This window comes from Tachypleus tridentatus, unplaced genomic scaffold, assembly GCF_004210375.1.
Source record: "Tachypleus tridentatus isolate NWPU-2018 unplaced genomic scaffold, ASM421037v1 Hic_cluster_2, whole genome shotgun sequence".
In the NCBI taxonomy this organism is placed as follows: Eukaryota; Metazoa; Arthropoda; class Merostomata; order Xiphosura; family Limulidae; genus Tachypleus; species Tachypleus tridentatus.
Window position 1 is genome coordinate 33,924,084 of NW_027467782.1, and position 14,201 is coordinate 33,938,284.

General features: G+C 33.6%; 1 protein-coding gene across 4 annotated transcripts in view; it reads right to left on the reverse strand.

The window, feature by feature from the left end:
• Positions 1 to 14,201, reverse strand: part of LOC143243104 (serine/threonine-protein kinase atr-like) — a 67,787-nt gene that overhangs the window by 14,965 nt on the left and 38,621 nt on the right. For all 4 annotated transcript variants that reach the window (XM_076486846.1, XM_076486850.1, XM_076486849.1 and 1 more), the window contains exons 8-9: positions 12,298 to 13,696; positions 9,194 to 9,280 (exon numbers count right to left, since the gene is read on the reverse strand). The gene's annotated coding sequence lies outside the window, so the exon portion shown is untranslated. The remainder of the gene's footprint in view (positions 1 to 9,193; positions 9,281 to 12,297; positions 13,697 to 14,201) is intronic.

The following is a 14,201-nucleotide window of genomic DNA, read 5'->3' on the forward strand; positions in this document are numbered from 1 at the left end:
CAATGCCACCCCTACATGTGCTCATCCATCACACAGCCTGTCATTTCTGTACAAAAAAAAAAAAAAAATACTGAAAGGTAACTGTATTGGCAGGTTACTGGTATATTTCCTGTAAGGAAAGACATGCAGAATGGTAGGAAGCAATCTGTGTTTTGATGTCATCCAGATTACAACGTAAACCTCGACAGTTCCATTGTATCAAGTTGGACATTATTACTCATGTGCAGGGAAGTTGGGTGGAGAACCCTTCTGTTTTCGTGCATGTCTTTTGTTCTTTACTGTCTTTATTTGAGGGAGGTCTGTCAACCTCCGTGGATCCTGTCCTGGGTCGATTGGGTAGGTCTATGCTGTTTAAAGAGGATTCCAGTGACTGGGGACAAGAACAAATGATCCTTTTGCATCTTGTGGTGGGAGAAGGTGATGCACCCAAAGAAATGCCTGTACCCAGAACCAGAGGAAGTGGATCTTGGGATTTGTTGGAATGTATGTTAGGGACAGAGATGGATGTTAAGCTAATTCATCAACTTTTTTAACAATGCAGGTCAAAATCCTTTTCATTTGGTTTGAGAATGATTCTTTTGGAGACACAGAGATATCTGTCTGCACTCCCACTGTAGTTGTGGGATGACATGCAGCAGCCATACATCTGAGATGAAGTGCTGGACAGCAATTTTCAAGCCTCAGGATAAGTAATGTTATGAATCGTTTTCAAATGCTGCATCTCTTTTTCTTCTAACTATTCTGGACAAGAATGAGCACAGTTCAATGAACCACAACATGACGTCTTTGAGCGACCAAACACTGACACTGGAAATATCTGAAAGGGTTTGTAATGTATGGCTATACCCTGCAATCAAGATAACCTGCCTTGATTGTGGCAGGTTGATGTGGTAATATATATATCAGAAAAAGGATGTGTTACACTCATACTGGTGGAGAGTTGTTGAATGCTAATTTGCACATGTGGCATACATGTGTAATTAGATAGTAATTCACAGCTAGTAGTGAGTGACAATCTGTGCACGAGAAGGAAATCATATGAAAAATAGCTATAACTGTGAAAAAGGGTGGGTAATTGCACTGGAATTTCAATGTGTGTTTTTTCAGTAAAACTTTACGTGTTATGTTATTTTCCCCATTCTAACTCTACACCTCATATACCGTGAAAAGAAAATATATTGCCCTTTTTATTTTCAAGAATGACTTCACGACACATTTGACTATCTTAAATAGCTTTAAGCCCTTAACAATATATGTATATTTATGCTTAAATTTTATTGCTCTTTGAACTGTGTCTAACTAATGATATCACCACACAAGTTGTGAACCACTTTGTAAACATGTAGCTTATGTTACCTGAAGAAATTATGTAATGCATTGGTTACTAATGAGCATATCACAGGAAATCATTTTGTTTTTTTATTTATTTAACCTACTCTAAAACTTATATTTTATTTACCTTTATAATAATAAATAGTACACATGAAAAACTAGAAATATAGTACTTACCTGGGCCTTTTTTTTATCAACTCTCAATTAAAACTATTATTATAATGGTATTACTGCACTAAATGATTTTTAGTTAATCAAAATTGCAACAAAGAATACAAAATAACATGCTAAAAGCACATATTGTCCTAGGACTATCAAAATTTTCTGGCTTTCTTACCATTCAGTAAGACCCAATAAAAATTTAGCTAAACTTGCCAATGTGTTTCCTGTGGGAATAAAATTTGCACTGGAAGCAAAATAAACAAACTCCTGTACAGAAAATTATGTAATATAATATTTGGATTTCTGTTGGTTAAAAGTAATATAGTTTTAAATATCAAAGAGAACTAAATATTGGAAACTTGTGAAAGAGAAAACTTAATTATGGGTATGGCTAAATGGACTTGATTTTCTAGTTTATGGCTCTGTAACCAAATGAGATTGAAGGCTGTAAAAATTATACTTTATCTGAGTAATAACAATATTATAATGAGCGACTTATGTTAAATTTTGTACTTCTTGGACAAGTGGTCAATAAATGAGAAAAGAGGAAATACTTAAAATGCAAATATCACAATTCTGAAACAATGGAAAATTGAAGACATTTTTAAATGTTGTCCTATAAAACTAGGAAATTAAAACTATATAATTTCCAAATTTGTATTACAAGCTAAGTTTTGTTGCCAAGTTTACTTACCACGATAATAAAAGTAACTTATTAACCATAGTTAATATTAAGCGTCTGCCCAGAAGCGGTGTCTTTGTTCAAGGGCATGACGTAGCTGACCTTAACAGATTAGTAAAGGAGGGGCCAGCAGATACCTTAAAACCAGGAAAAATTAAAATTCACCTTCCAGGAAGTGAGCAGCAGCCTAAAGCCATTGTGGTAAGAGGGGTTCACCAGACCATTAACTTAGAATCAGTCACACAAGCTTTAGATGAACAAGGCATTCCACACAATAAAATAGAACGTATAATCTCAAAGAAAACACAGGCACCCACGAATCTCATACGCATTGATATTGACGACAGTTACAACATACAAAAATTAATAAATAATGGAATAACGCTTTGGTATAAAAAATACCAAGTAGAGCAACTGAAAACTCCGGTTGTTGTAACACAATGTTGCCAAAGATATGGGCATGTCTCAGCAGCCTGCTTAGCAACACCGAGATGCTGCGGATGTGGCGGGAACACCATATCAACCAATGCAAAAAAGATAAGGAAACACCTAAATGTTGTAACTGTGGTCAAACCCATACAGCAAATTACAAAGGATGTGATAAATACAAACAAATAAAACAACGTATTTATCAGATCAGAACACCAACAGAACAAAACCAACCTAATACAAACAGCTTACCTAAAACAGACATATCAACAGAATTCAATAAAACAACAAAACCACGTAAATGCTGAAAGTAAAACAACCCCACAAACAGCAAGAGCAGAACATTAAAACCCAGGACAAGAACACTTTAACACAAACACAAAAACCAGAAGAAAACAGCACCACCATACAAGAAACAAATATTAACACATCAGATAAAACAAGCCTATTCACAACAATAATCAAAAACATAATTACAGAATTCATAACAGAATACACTAAACCAAACCAGACAACTAACTGTTTTGAACTACTGATCAATATCTCCAAAAAACACATCACACCCGACATAATATCAACACTTACTGGATACATGCTCACAGCACAATGTTCACAGTAGTATATATCAACATCCAAGGTGCAATAGCTTCCAAGAAACATGAGATCGAAGACCTAATACAAGAAACTAACCCCCATATTATAACAGTAAGCGAAACTCTAATATACAATAACAATAGATTTAAAATAGCAAATTATTCAACCATAAGAAAAGACAGAACAAATAAAAATGATGAAAACAGAGGCATAATGCTTTTCTACAAAGTGGAGCTTTCAGTAATAGAAATTAAATTTAGCAGCAGCAATGAACATGATACTGTAGATATCCTGCAAAGGAATAAAACTGAAGTAACAGTAGCAGGAATTTACTGCTCACCTAACAAACAAATAGATATAACATTACTTAGCAACATCCTTTCCCACAACCAAAACTCCATAGTTATGGAGGACTTAAATAGTAAAAATGTTACCTTTGGATGCCAAAGCTCAAATTCCAATGGTAGAAATCTAATAAAATTCATAGACGATAATAATATAGCTTTAGTAAATGATACCACCCCCACACATACAGCGTATGCCACTAACTCCAGTGACATACTAGACCTGTGTATGTGCACATATAACCTAAGCCAGAAATTAATAAAATTTCAAGTGGGAAAGGATGTTGACAGTGATCACCTCCCAATATATTGTGTCTTTGATCTCGCCCCCATAAAAATATAACATATAGGAAAGAAAAATTTAATTACAGAAAAGCAGATTGGCAATATTATAAACAGGAATTAGATAACCTGTTACCTAATAAAGTTATAAAAGAAGTTAAAACATGTCGAAATGGATAACTACTGTCAAACAATTACGGAATGCCTTCAGAAAGCTTTGTTTGTTTGTTTGTTTGGAAATTTCGCACAAAGCTACTCGAGGGCTATCTGTGCTAGCCGTCCCTAATTTTGCAGTGTAAGACTAGAGGGAAGGCAGCTAGTCATCACCACCCACCGCCAACTCTTGGGCTACTCTTTTACCAACGAATAGTGGGATTGACCGTAACATTATACACCCCCCACGGCTGGGAGGGCGAGCATGTTTAGCGCGACGCGGGCGCGAACCCGCGACCCTCGGATTACGAGTCGCACGCCTTACGCGCTAGGCCATGCCGGGCCGTCTTCAGAAAGCAGCCAAGTTAACAATACCAAAACAACACCATAAAACAACAAACAACACATGTAAACCCACCACAGAAATGATCAATATAATCAAAAAACGAAGACAATTAAGAAGCCAGTACATGATTACAAGAAACAGAGAAACCAAAACGCAAATAAACAACATTAGAAATCACATCAGAACACAAATAAAACAACAAAAACAAAATAAATGGGACAATTACTGCAATAAACTAAATGATAAGACTGACTCGAAAAAATTCTGGTCACATCTTAAAAGACTCACAAATGAAAACACAAACACAAAGAAATATCCTCCACTCGAACATAATAACACTATAGCACACACAAATAAAGAAACAGCCGAAGCTTTCAAAGATCAACTCCAAAATATATTTGAAACTCACACTGATCCAGATATGAATACATATTTCTACAATAGTCACTAATCACATAGTAAACAATAAACATCAATTTGAGCCAATTTTTCCAGTAAACATAACTGATACAAATACAAGTTCCGATACAGATTATGCAAGCACATTAATAACAAATGAAATATCCCTTCAAGAATTACTAGAAGCAATAAAAAACACAAAAAACAAAGCACCAGATGAAGACGAAATACAAGCTATCCTCCTAAAAAAAGGGCACTCCGAAATTGTTTGACCACTTAAATTCACTTTTTAACTTATCACTATCCTCAGGATACATCCAAGTTTCTTGGAAGCTTGCAAATATATTAATGTTCTATAAGGAAGGAAAGCCAGCGAATAAACCTAATAGCTACCGACCAATCAGCCTGACCAGCTGTGTAGGCAAAATTCTTGAAAGAATAATCAGTACTAGACTCTCCACATTCTTGGAGATAACATCAAAATTACCAAAAGAACAAAATGGATTCAGGAAACTTAGACAAACGACAGACCACCTAATCAGATTAACCGAAACCATAATAGATAGTTTCAACAAAAAAGAATGTACTGTCGCTTGCTTCCTTGATATCGAGAAAGCATTTGACACTGTTTGGCACGATGGTCTAAGGTTCCGAATGAATGAAATGGAACTACCGCGAGGAATTATTCGCTGGTTATCTAACTTTTTGAAAAATAGAAAATGTAGAGTAAATGTTGAAGGAACTTTTTCTGAATATTTTACTCCACAAGCTGGTGTCCCTCAGGGAGGGTGGTTAGCCCTATACTTTTCATCATGTATGTAAACAATATTCCACTGAGGGATCCAAATCATGGATTCTCTTCACAGTTCGCAGATGATATGGCAGTCTGGAAAAGTGCCGAAACACCCACGATAGCAGCCACGAACATACAACCACAACTAAATAGAATAAGTGAATACTGTCAAAAATATAGAATAAAAATAAACACAGCAAAAACACAACTCGTAGTCTTTACGAAATCCACAAAACACAAAAACAACAGCCAGAACTATATATGAATGGCACTCTACTCCAGATTGCCCCATTGGCAAAATTTTTAGGTCTGACCTATGATTCAAAACTAACTTGGATCAATCATGTGGACGAAATTAAAAATAAAGTCTGGCGAAGAACTAACTATGCTAGAGTCTGACTGGTAAAAACAGTGAAGCATCTACAGATAACATACTAAAAATCTATAAAACATATATTAGACCTGTAATAGACTATGCAGCTCCAGCATGGATAACTGTAAGCAATAAAATAATTAAAACTAAACTACAAACAATCCAAAACACACTCCTCACAACTGCACACAGAGTTCCAAGAACAATATCATCTCAATTCATTCACAAATACTCGAACATACCAACCATACCAGATAGACTCCCACATATTACAATTATGTACTTTAATAAGAATTGGATGAAAAACGAATTACTATGCGAACTAGACCGGTACCTCATACATGATGAAGCTAGTCCTAAACATCTCTCCCCAGTTAACTTATATTTCAAATATAAAAATAAATAATAAAAAATATATATATAAACTTTAAATAATAATAAAAAATATAAACTTTAAATAATAATAAAAATATAAAGTTTAAATAATAATAAAAAATATAAAGTTTAAATAATAATTAAAAATTTACATATTTATAGTTTATTTATTTATGTATTAAAAAATGCTACAAGCAAACTTGACATTCTGCTAATAGAATAAAAACTGTATACGAGCCAAGATACATGGACATTGTCCTGAAAAGGACCAAATGAAATTCAGTTCACAGTCATAAATATCAATCAGCCAAGAATATAAGTACGGGGTAGGGGCCCGGCATGGGGTAGCGCGTTAAAGGCGTGCGCCAGTAATCTGAGGGTCGCTGATTCGCGCCCGAGTCGCGCCAAACATGCTCGCCCTCCCAGCCGTGGGGACGTCATAATGTGACGGTCAATCCCACTTTTCGTTGGTAAAAAAGTAGCCCAAGAGTTGGCTACTTGGGTGGTGATGACTAGCTGCCTTCCCTCTTGTCTTACACTGCAAAATTAGGGACGGCTAGCACAGATAGCCCTCGAGTAGCTTTGTGCGAAATTCCAAAAACCAAGTACGGGGAGGAGGAAGAGGTCATACAGAACCTGACCCTCCAGGGTATGAACTTTTACTACCCAAACACCGACGACTGCTTACATTAAGCAGACTTTTATCACTTGTTTTGATTCACCCTAAGAATATCAGTGACCTAACTATTGAAAAACACACTAAAATTATGAAAACTCATTTAATATTAAAGATAGTTATGTACAGTATAATAATTCATGCTTTTAGTTAATATGTACACAATACTTGTACCACACACTTGTTACATAAGTTGTTTTAATTTTTAAAGTTATAAAAACAGATAAAATGTACCAGCATGCATTTTTAAAATGTATAAAAATAACATTCAATAAAATTACAGTAATATAATAGCTTATGCTCTTTGTTTTGAATGAGTTTTAGCTACATAAATAATGTCATTGTACTTATAAAGCCAATTATTGTTGGTTAGTCACAATTATCTACCTGATTTATGTCTCTGCTAAATGTACCAGCATGCATTTTTAAAATGTATAAAAATAACATTCAATAAAATTACAGTAATATAATAGCTTATGCTCTTTGTTTTGAATGAGTTTTAGCTACATAAATAATGTCATTGTACTTATAAAGCCAATTATTGTTGGTTAGTCACAATTATCTACCTGATTTATGTCTCTGCTAAGTGTTATAACTGCAGAACTCATATGGAATAAAACTGTATTTCTTTCCAACCACTCCGAAAGAAAATATTTAACTCTCACTGATAAAGAATAAATATTTATAATTACAAGTTATACATTAGTACAATTTTAGTGCCAGACCTTAAAAAAATAATGAAAAATAAATATTTAGAACTTTAAATGGGTGAAATTGTAAACCTGATGTTCCACACTTTAGAAATTCTTTTATATATGACTAATGCTAAAAAAATCCTCACTTATGTCAGGGAAATGTATCTCTAAAAGTAGAAAGCAAAGAGGTTCCATCTTTAAACACATTTAAGACTACATGTCAAGAGCAATATTAATATGGTAGAATACATCATGATGTATTTCAGTTTCTATATAATACATAAGGTATAAAAACCATAATAATTCTGGAAAGTATTTTAACTTTTTCTTGAATAACTCAGTTTGAAAGATTCAACTTATGTTATTTGCTATTTCTAAAAAATAGCATCTTAAAATCCTTTATCACCAACTTAGACAGCCAGATCATTGATGTATCCAAAGATAATCTGTATTAATAACATTTTATGTAGTAATTCTTAAAAGTCTTCAGTTAACTATAAAATCCTATGTTTTTTAGTACTATTAAACCTCACATTGACATATTCTCCTGCTCATTTTACACCACTTTAAAACAAGCAAAAGCAATAATGGAAAAAAAAAAAATCAAAATTTTTGTATTTATATGTTTACAAAAACATGCCATATCAACATGTAGGGAGAGGTTAAGTGATTAATAATATATCACGTATTTCGTGATGACGAGAAACCAACTTGAAGTAAAAATGTATTTCAGGACAACTGTTGCAAACTCCTTCTTTGTTAATCTGGAGATGACCTAAGAAGGTCAAAACATTGTTCTCAATTTTGTTTTGGTATCACCAGTTGTCCTAAGATACATATCACATACTTGTTATGTTACTGGAAAGTGATACAACAATGGGAATATACAAATTTCAGAATTTCCTGCTCACACTCTCTATTGAATTACATAGAAATAACTTATGAGAAAGCTAGTCTAATCTAGCATTTGTATTAGGTAAAATTAAAATAATAAACCTTTACACTCCATACAAAAATTACACTGCACAACAATTTTTTTAAATTTTTTGCTTCCTGAAAAGGTTTTGCTGATTGTGGCAGGTATCTGGGTGGGTATGCACAAATATAGTTTTGGTTTTGCTTCATCAGTAGAAACTTTGAGAAATAGTCAGTTAGCTGTTTACTGGCAATAACTTATTTAATTGTGTTTATGTTTGTAATACACTATTAAGTTCAACATAATTAAAAGTGTTTTGCTCCTGATTTTGTTTGTATTCAATGTCCAGTGCATCACGTTCCAGTGTTCAAGAGTAGTCAGCAAGCATTGACAAATTCCAGTTGCCCTGATATTGTTTTCCCATTGTAGCAAAACTGAAGATTTCAATGAAACTATACGTAATGGGCAAATGTGGACGTGATTTTCATGATCAGCAGCCAAACATCTATAAGGAACACCCAACAGTGTTCAAGAAGCAAAAACTTCGTTGTGCAGTGTTATCTAACATTAACTTCATTCTCCACAAGCAAGGAAAGGTGACAGAAAAAAACCTATTTCTTAATATAAAGAGTAGTATTTTACCTTTCTCATCTTTCTGTGTTGTTACAGATTTTAATGTCAAGTTCAGGTCCTCAATTTCCTTCTTTTTCTTCCTACTTGTTGATCTACCTAAGGTAATGTGAGTAGAGTGTGATTACTCTTATATTACCAACAATTTGTTTGAACCTTTGTATCAATAACTTTAATAAACATGGCATACTATTTCACTGATTAAGTAAACAAATTATGCATTACAAAGATAATTAGAGTTTTAAAATATTCAAAACATATTATGTAATAAATGTTCATTAAAAATAAAGAAAATGTGACAGCTGTTAAGATGAAAATTACACTTTATGAATTTGACATTAATGTGGTACTTATAAGATAACTATATGGAAGTATTATTTTACACAGCCTTTCATACTGTTTTTCTTCATACTTTTCTACAGACAATGTTGATGATAATTATGAAATTACAAAGTGTTAAAGACATGTTAAAAGGTCAACAGAAAATTCTGCAGTTTCAAACACTGGTAAAAGTTAAGGTAGCCTTGGATACCTTGTTTGACTAATATTTTGAATGCTAATGCACTGTCTTCTCATAAGTTTATAAGAACTGACCACACCTTTTCAGCATGATATTAAAGCAGTAAAATGAGGTAAATAACACCCAGAATTTGCCTTTATCAGACCCAACTTAAATTCATCTGATCTATTTAGGATGTGTGTGTGTTGGTGTGCATCACCACTGAATATACCCCAAATCAGTCATTTTCTGACCTCAACAAAGTATTTGGTTATTTCAAAATCAGATTTGATACACTAGCCAAAGAATACTATAAAAAAACAGAAACAAGAAACAGTCTCATCTTTACCTGACACACCATCTCATGTGCACCAGACAAAACAATATCACCAAACAAGAAGCATCACAATGTAATTTGAAAAACAATTAGTCAACATGACTGTAATCCATCATTACTACACAACCTGTGTGAGGAAATTAGTCACTCACACAATCAGCAGAACTTCACAAGTAGCATGGAAATTTCTAAGGCAGACATAAAGACAGCTTTCTGTGCAAGACGTGAACTGCCTCTAAAAGATTAATTTTGATTACTGAATATTGAAGATGGTAATAATTGGACACACAAGTTGATTATTTTCATAAAATTAATTGATTACTTTGCATGAAACTAACTCATGTATCAATTCTCATTCTGATTAAGAAATTTTGAAATTTAACCATGAATTTTGCAACAAGTTATTTTATGGTCTGGCCTAAAGCTAAGCAATGTAAATCTAATTCAGATAGTCAAAGTGAGAGAAAAATAGTGCCACCATCAACACAGATAACCATTTATTTTAGTTTCTGTTCATATACATTAAAATTACAAATGGTTGATATAAATAAATCAACTTTTTTTAGACTGTTTGCAAATTTTTAACACTGCTTCCACAGGCCAGACACCCAGGATTTGTGCTGAATGGCTATCCTTAATAAATAAAATCATTCTAGAATGAGCTAAAACTCACTTTTAGAGTTTTCTGGTTGAACAAAATCTCCTACAAAGTTTTATGAAAAAAATATGCAGATTTAGTAATGCTATTGAAAGTTTTGACTCCCATAGTACACAGTAGTAAACTTGGAAGATGTGTATGTTATGTTATTAACTATTTGTTCTCATTCTTGCTTTTTGTTTTTAGAGTAGGTACAAAGGCCATGACCTTCACATCAGTGGGATAATTCTCATCTAGCTATTTCAAAAGTTTGTTCTTCAATCTATCTTTCATTTCTTTAAACATCATTGACTAGAATATCAGTGCAAGTATAACTTTTTCTGGCAAAACTTGTTGCACATTATTGGCATATGAGAATAGTTTTGTATCATCAGATTTAATTGTATTTCCAGTCATGTTCATAAGATCATCTGGATCTCCTGGAAGTAATGTAGTACTAAAAATCCTTAATCCTGCCATGCAGAATGCAAGCAATCAACTGTTCTTTTCAAGAGCACTGAAACTTGATGCTTTTCATCGAGCTTCTTGATTTGGAAAGTTTAATGTTGTTGTGCATTCAATACCAAATTGAATCGGCATTGCTCCTGTGCCATGTTGAAATACCACAACGTCTTGCTTTTACACTTCAATTTTTGGATTATCTGCATCATTCATTCAGTGTCACAAACTCCATGGGATCCTCAGAAGTTCTTTATATGCAAAAACGGCTCGTTTGGGTTGAGAAAATATTTTACATAGAAGAGCGAACAACGTTGTTCGCTCTTCTATGTAAAATATTTTCTCAACCCAAACGAGCCGTTTTTGCATATAAATTTCTCAACAAGTGGGTTTCTCGACCTCAGAAGTTCTGCTAGACATTTTGTCTTCATCACTCTCCAGTGGAATAGATGAATCAGTCCTTTATTTTCTCTTTCTTCATACTTTTAAATTACCTTGCAGTTCTTTCACACCTGTTTTTTATGCAATTTTGACCTCTAAGTCTGAACCATTACATCTACACTGTCACTTTGAACTTACAAGTCACTTTCTTCTTTTCCTGTATCAATGTTACTTTATCAATACAGGATCAGCACACTTAATCACTGAATGTTGTAGCATGTTGACATCTGTTTTGTGGCCAGCTGTAGATCAAATTTTCACAAAGTGTGCAACAGTTATCTGTATTTTGGCCAATCAGGTTTTGGTAAAGGTATCAACCAATTAACTAAAGATCCGAAGTGACTGCAAAGTGCAATTATCTACCCATGCTGTTTTTGGTCTTGTATCTAAATTTGTTTTAATGAAAAACTATTTAATATTATAAAAAACTAGTTTTTCATAGTTTAAAACTTGCACATAAAGAATCATTAATACAATTAAGTTATGAAGAGAAGTACTTGCCCTGTTAAGTGCTCTTGAAGCTTTACTAGTTGCTTCACGTGTACAAGTGACAGTAAGAATAAAACCATAATAACCTGTAGGACTCACTCAACCACTAGAAATACCTTTTTCTGATTACAATAGAGCCACAATTCAAAGCACGTTTTTCACCATTGCCTTTAAAGTCTAAAAATTTACAATTTATGTAGTCCCAAGTTATATACTAATAATTTCATTTTAAAATGTTGTCCATATCTACTTACACAATTCGGCAGACACTACTTGTAATGAGAATGAACAATTATTAATTATGTGGTTAACTAACTCGTTTTCGTATTAACCCTCACAGACCAGCATTAGGCTTAGCAGCTACGATAAATTCAAGTTACAGTACATTTTTTACAAGTACAAATATTGCACTGGTTAATATTTACAATGTCCTTGTACACGACAATAAAATTTAAATATGTTTCACTTTTTTTCTTCTTGTAAATTTTCTTTCCTGATTCGTTTGGTTTTTCCTTGGGGTGATCACTTCACATAAATAAATCTATAAACATTTTACTGCATCATATCTTTTAACCCCAACGTAATGAATGCAATATTTTGCTTGCAAATTGTCAGTGACCTGCGTAGTAAGCTACATGTGTTATCGAGCGACCTCTACAATTCCAAAAAAGTGCCAAGCGAATCTGCAAGAAAATTCTCGTCATATTAAGAATATTAAAAAGCGTACGTATGCTTATATTCTTGTCATTGTTAGTAGAATGGAATATTTTGTAATTCTAGCAGTATTATGAGATTAAAAGGTGACAAATAGGACTTGGATGATATCACAATAGTTGTCTCCAGATCCTAAGGTAAGTAATTAATGTGATTTTAATCTGTAATGTTTAATATTGCATTAGTACTAAAACTGGCGCTCATGCCCACGAAGGCCCGGCATGGCCTAGCGCGTAAGGCGTGTGACTCGTAATCCGAGGGTCGCGGGTTCGCGCCCGCGTCGCGCTAAACATGCTCGCCCTCCCAGCCGTGGGGGTGTATAATGTTACGGTCAATCCCACTATTCGTTGGTAAAGAGTAGCCCAAGAGTTGGCGGTGGGTGGTGATGACTAGCTGCCTTCCCTCTAGTCTTACACTGCTAAATTAGGGACGGCTAGCACAGATAGCCCTCGAGTAGCTTTGTGCGAAATTCCCAAACAAACAAACAAACAAATGCCCACGAAATGTGTAAAGCTAAAATTCTACGTCGGATGTTGATCAAAGCTGGAAGTAGCGGTAGTTGTGAGTTTATTATTGCAATTACAAACTATAAATTAAAGTACTTCAAAGTGTATATGAGATTGGGATAAATGGCTCATTTATTATTTGAGTTCATATTGTTTTGTGATACAATAACTTGTAAGTTACTCAAAATTTCGAATAGAAAGACTTACATTTTCAAAGCAGTATAGTTTTGTAATAAACTTTTCAAATTCCGAGTGAAAATTCGTTGGATATCAGTTTGTTTGTTTGTTCAGAATTAAGCACAAAGCTGCACAATGGGCTATCTGTGCTCTGCCTACCATGGGCTTCGAAACCCTGGTTTTAGTGGTGTGAGCCTGCAAACAAACCGCTGTACCATTTGAGGCTTGGACATCAGTATGAGCACCTTTCTAAAATCTAAATTGTATTTCATTAGGTGTCAATTAAGTCCTAAAACGTAACCTTAAGAATATTAGCAATAGAAATAATACATTTAGCAGATTAGGAATAAAATATTAGTTCTTAAAGCTATAGTCTTTGATTGACAATGTAGTACCAAAGAAACTGCTGTTGTGGCATATAACACAACTCATTAAGGATGTTCATTCGAAGCATTCAATTTCACACACACACACACACATATATATACATACATTCTTTTGGGATCACTGGCCATTAATAGGAAGCCAAAGGGTCTGATATTAATGAAGATGAAAAAAGTTCTTAAACTGTTCAGTTACTTATTTTGCTTATGCTTGTGACGTTTTTGGATAAAATACATATAATTTTCACAATAAAAGATTATTACTTAAATCTCAAATATTTGCATATTTTATACAAATTTATTATAAAAACATTTTCACCATTTCAGTGTTGATTTGATAAAAATACACATGTACTGATTATACTTTATATATGTATA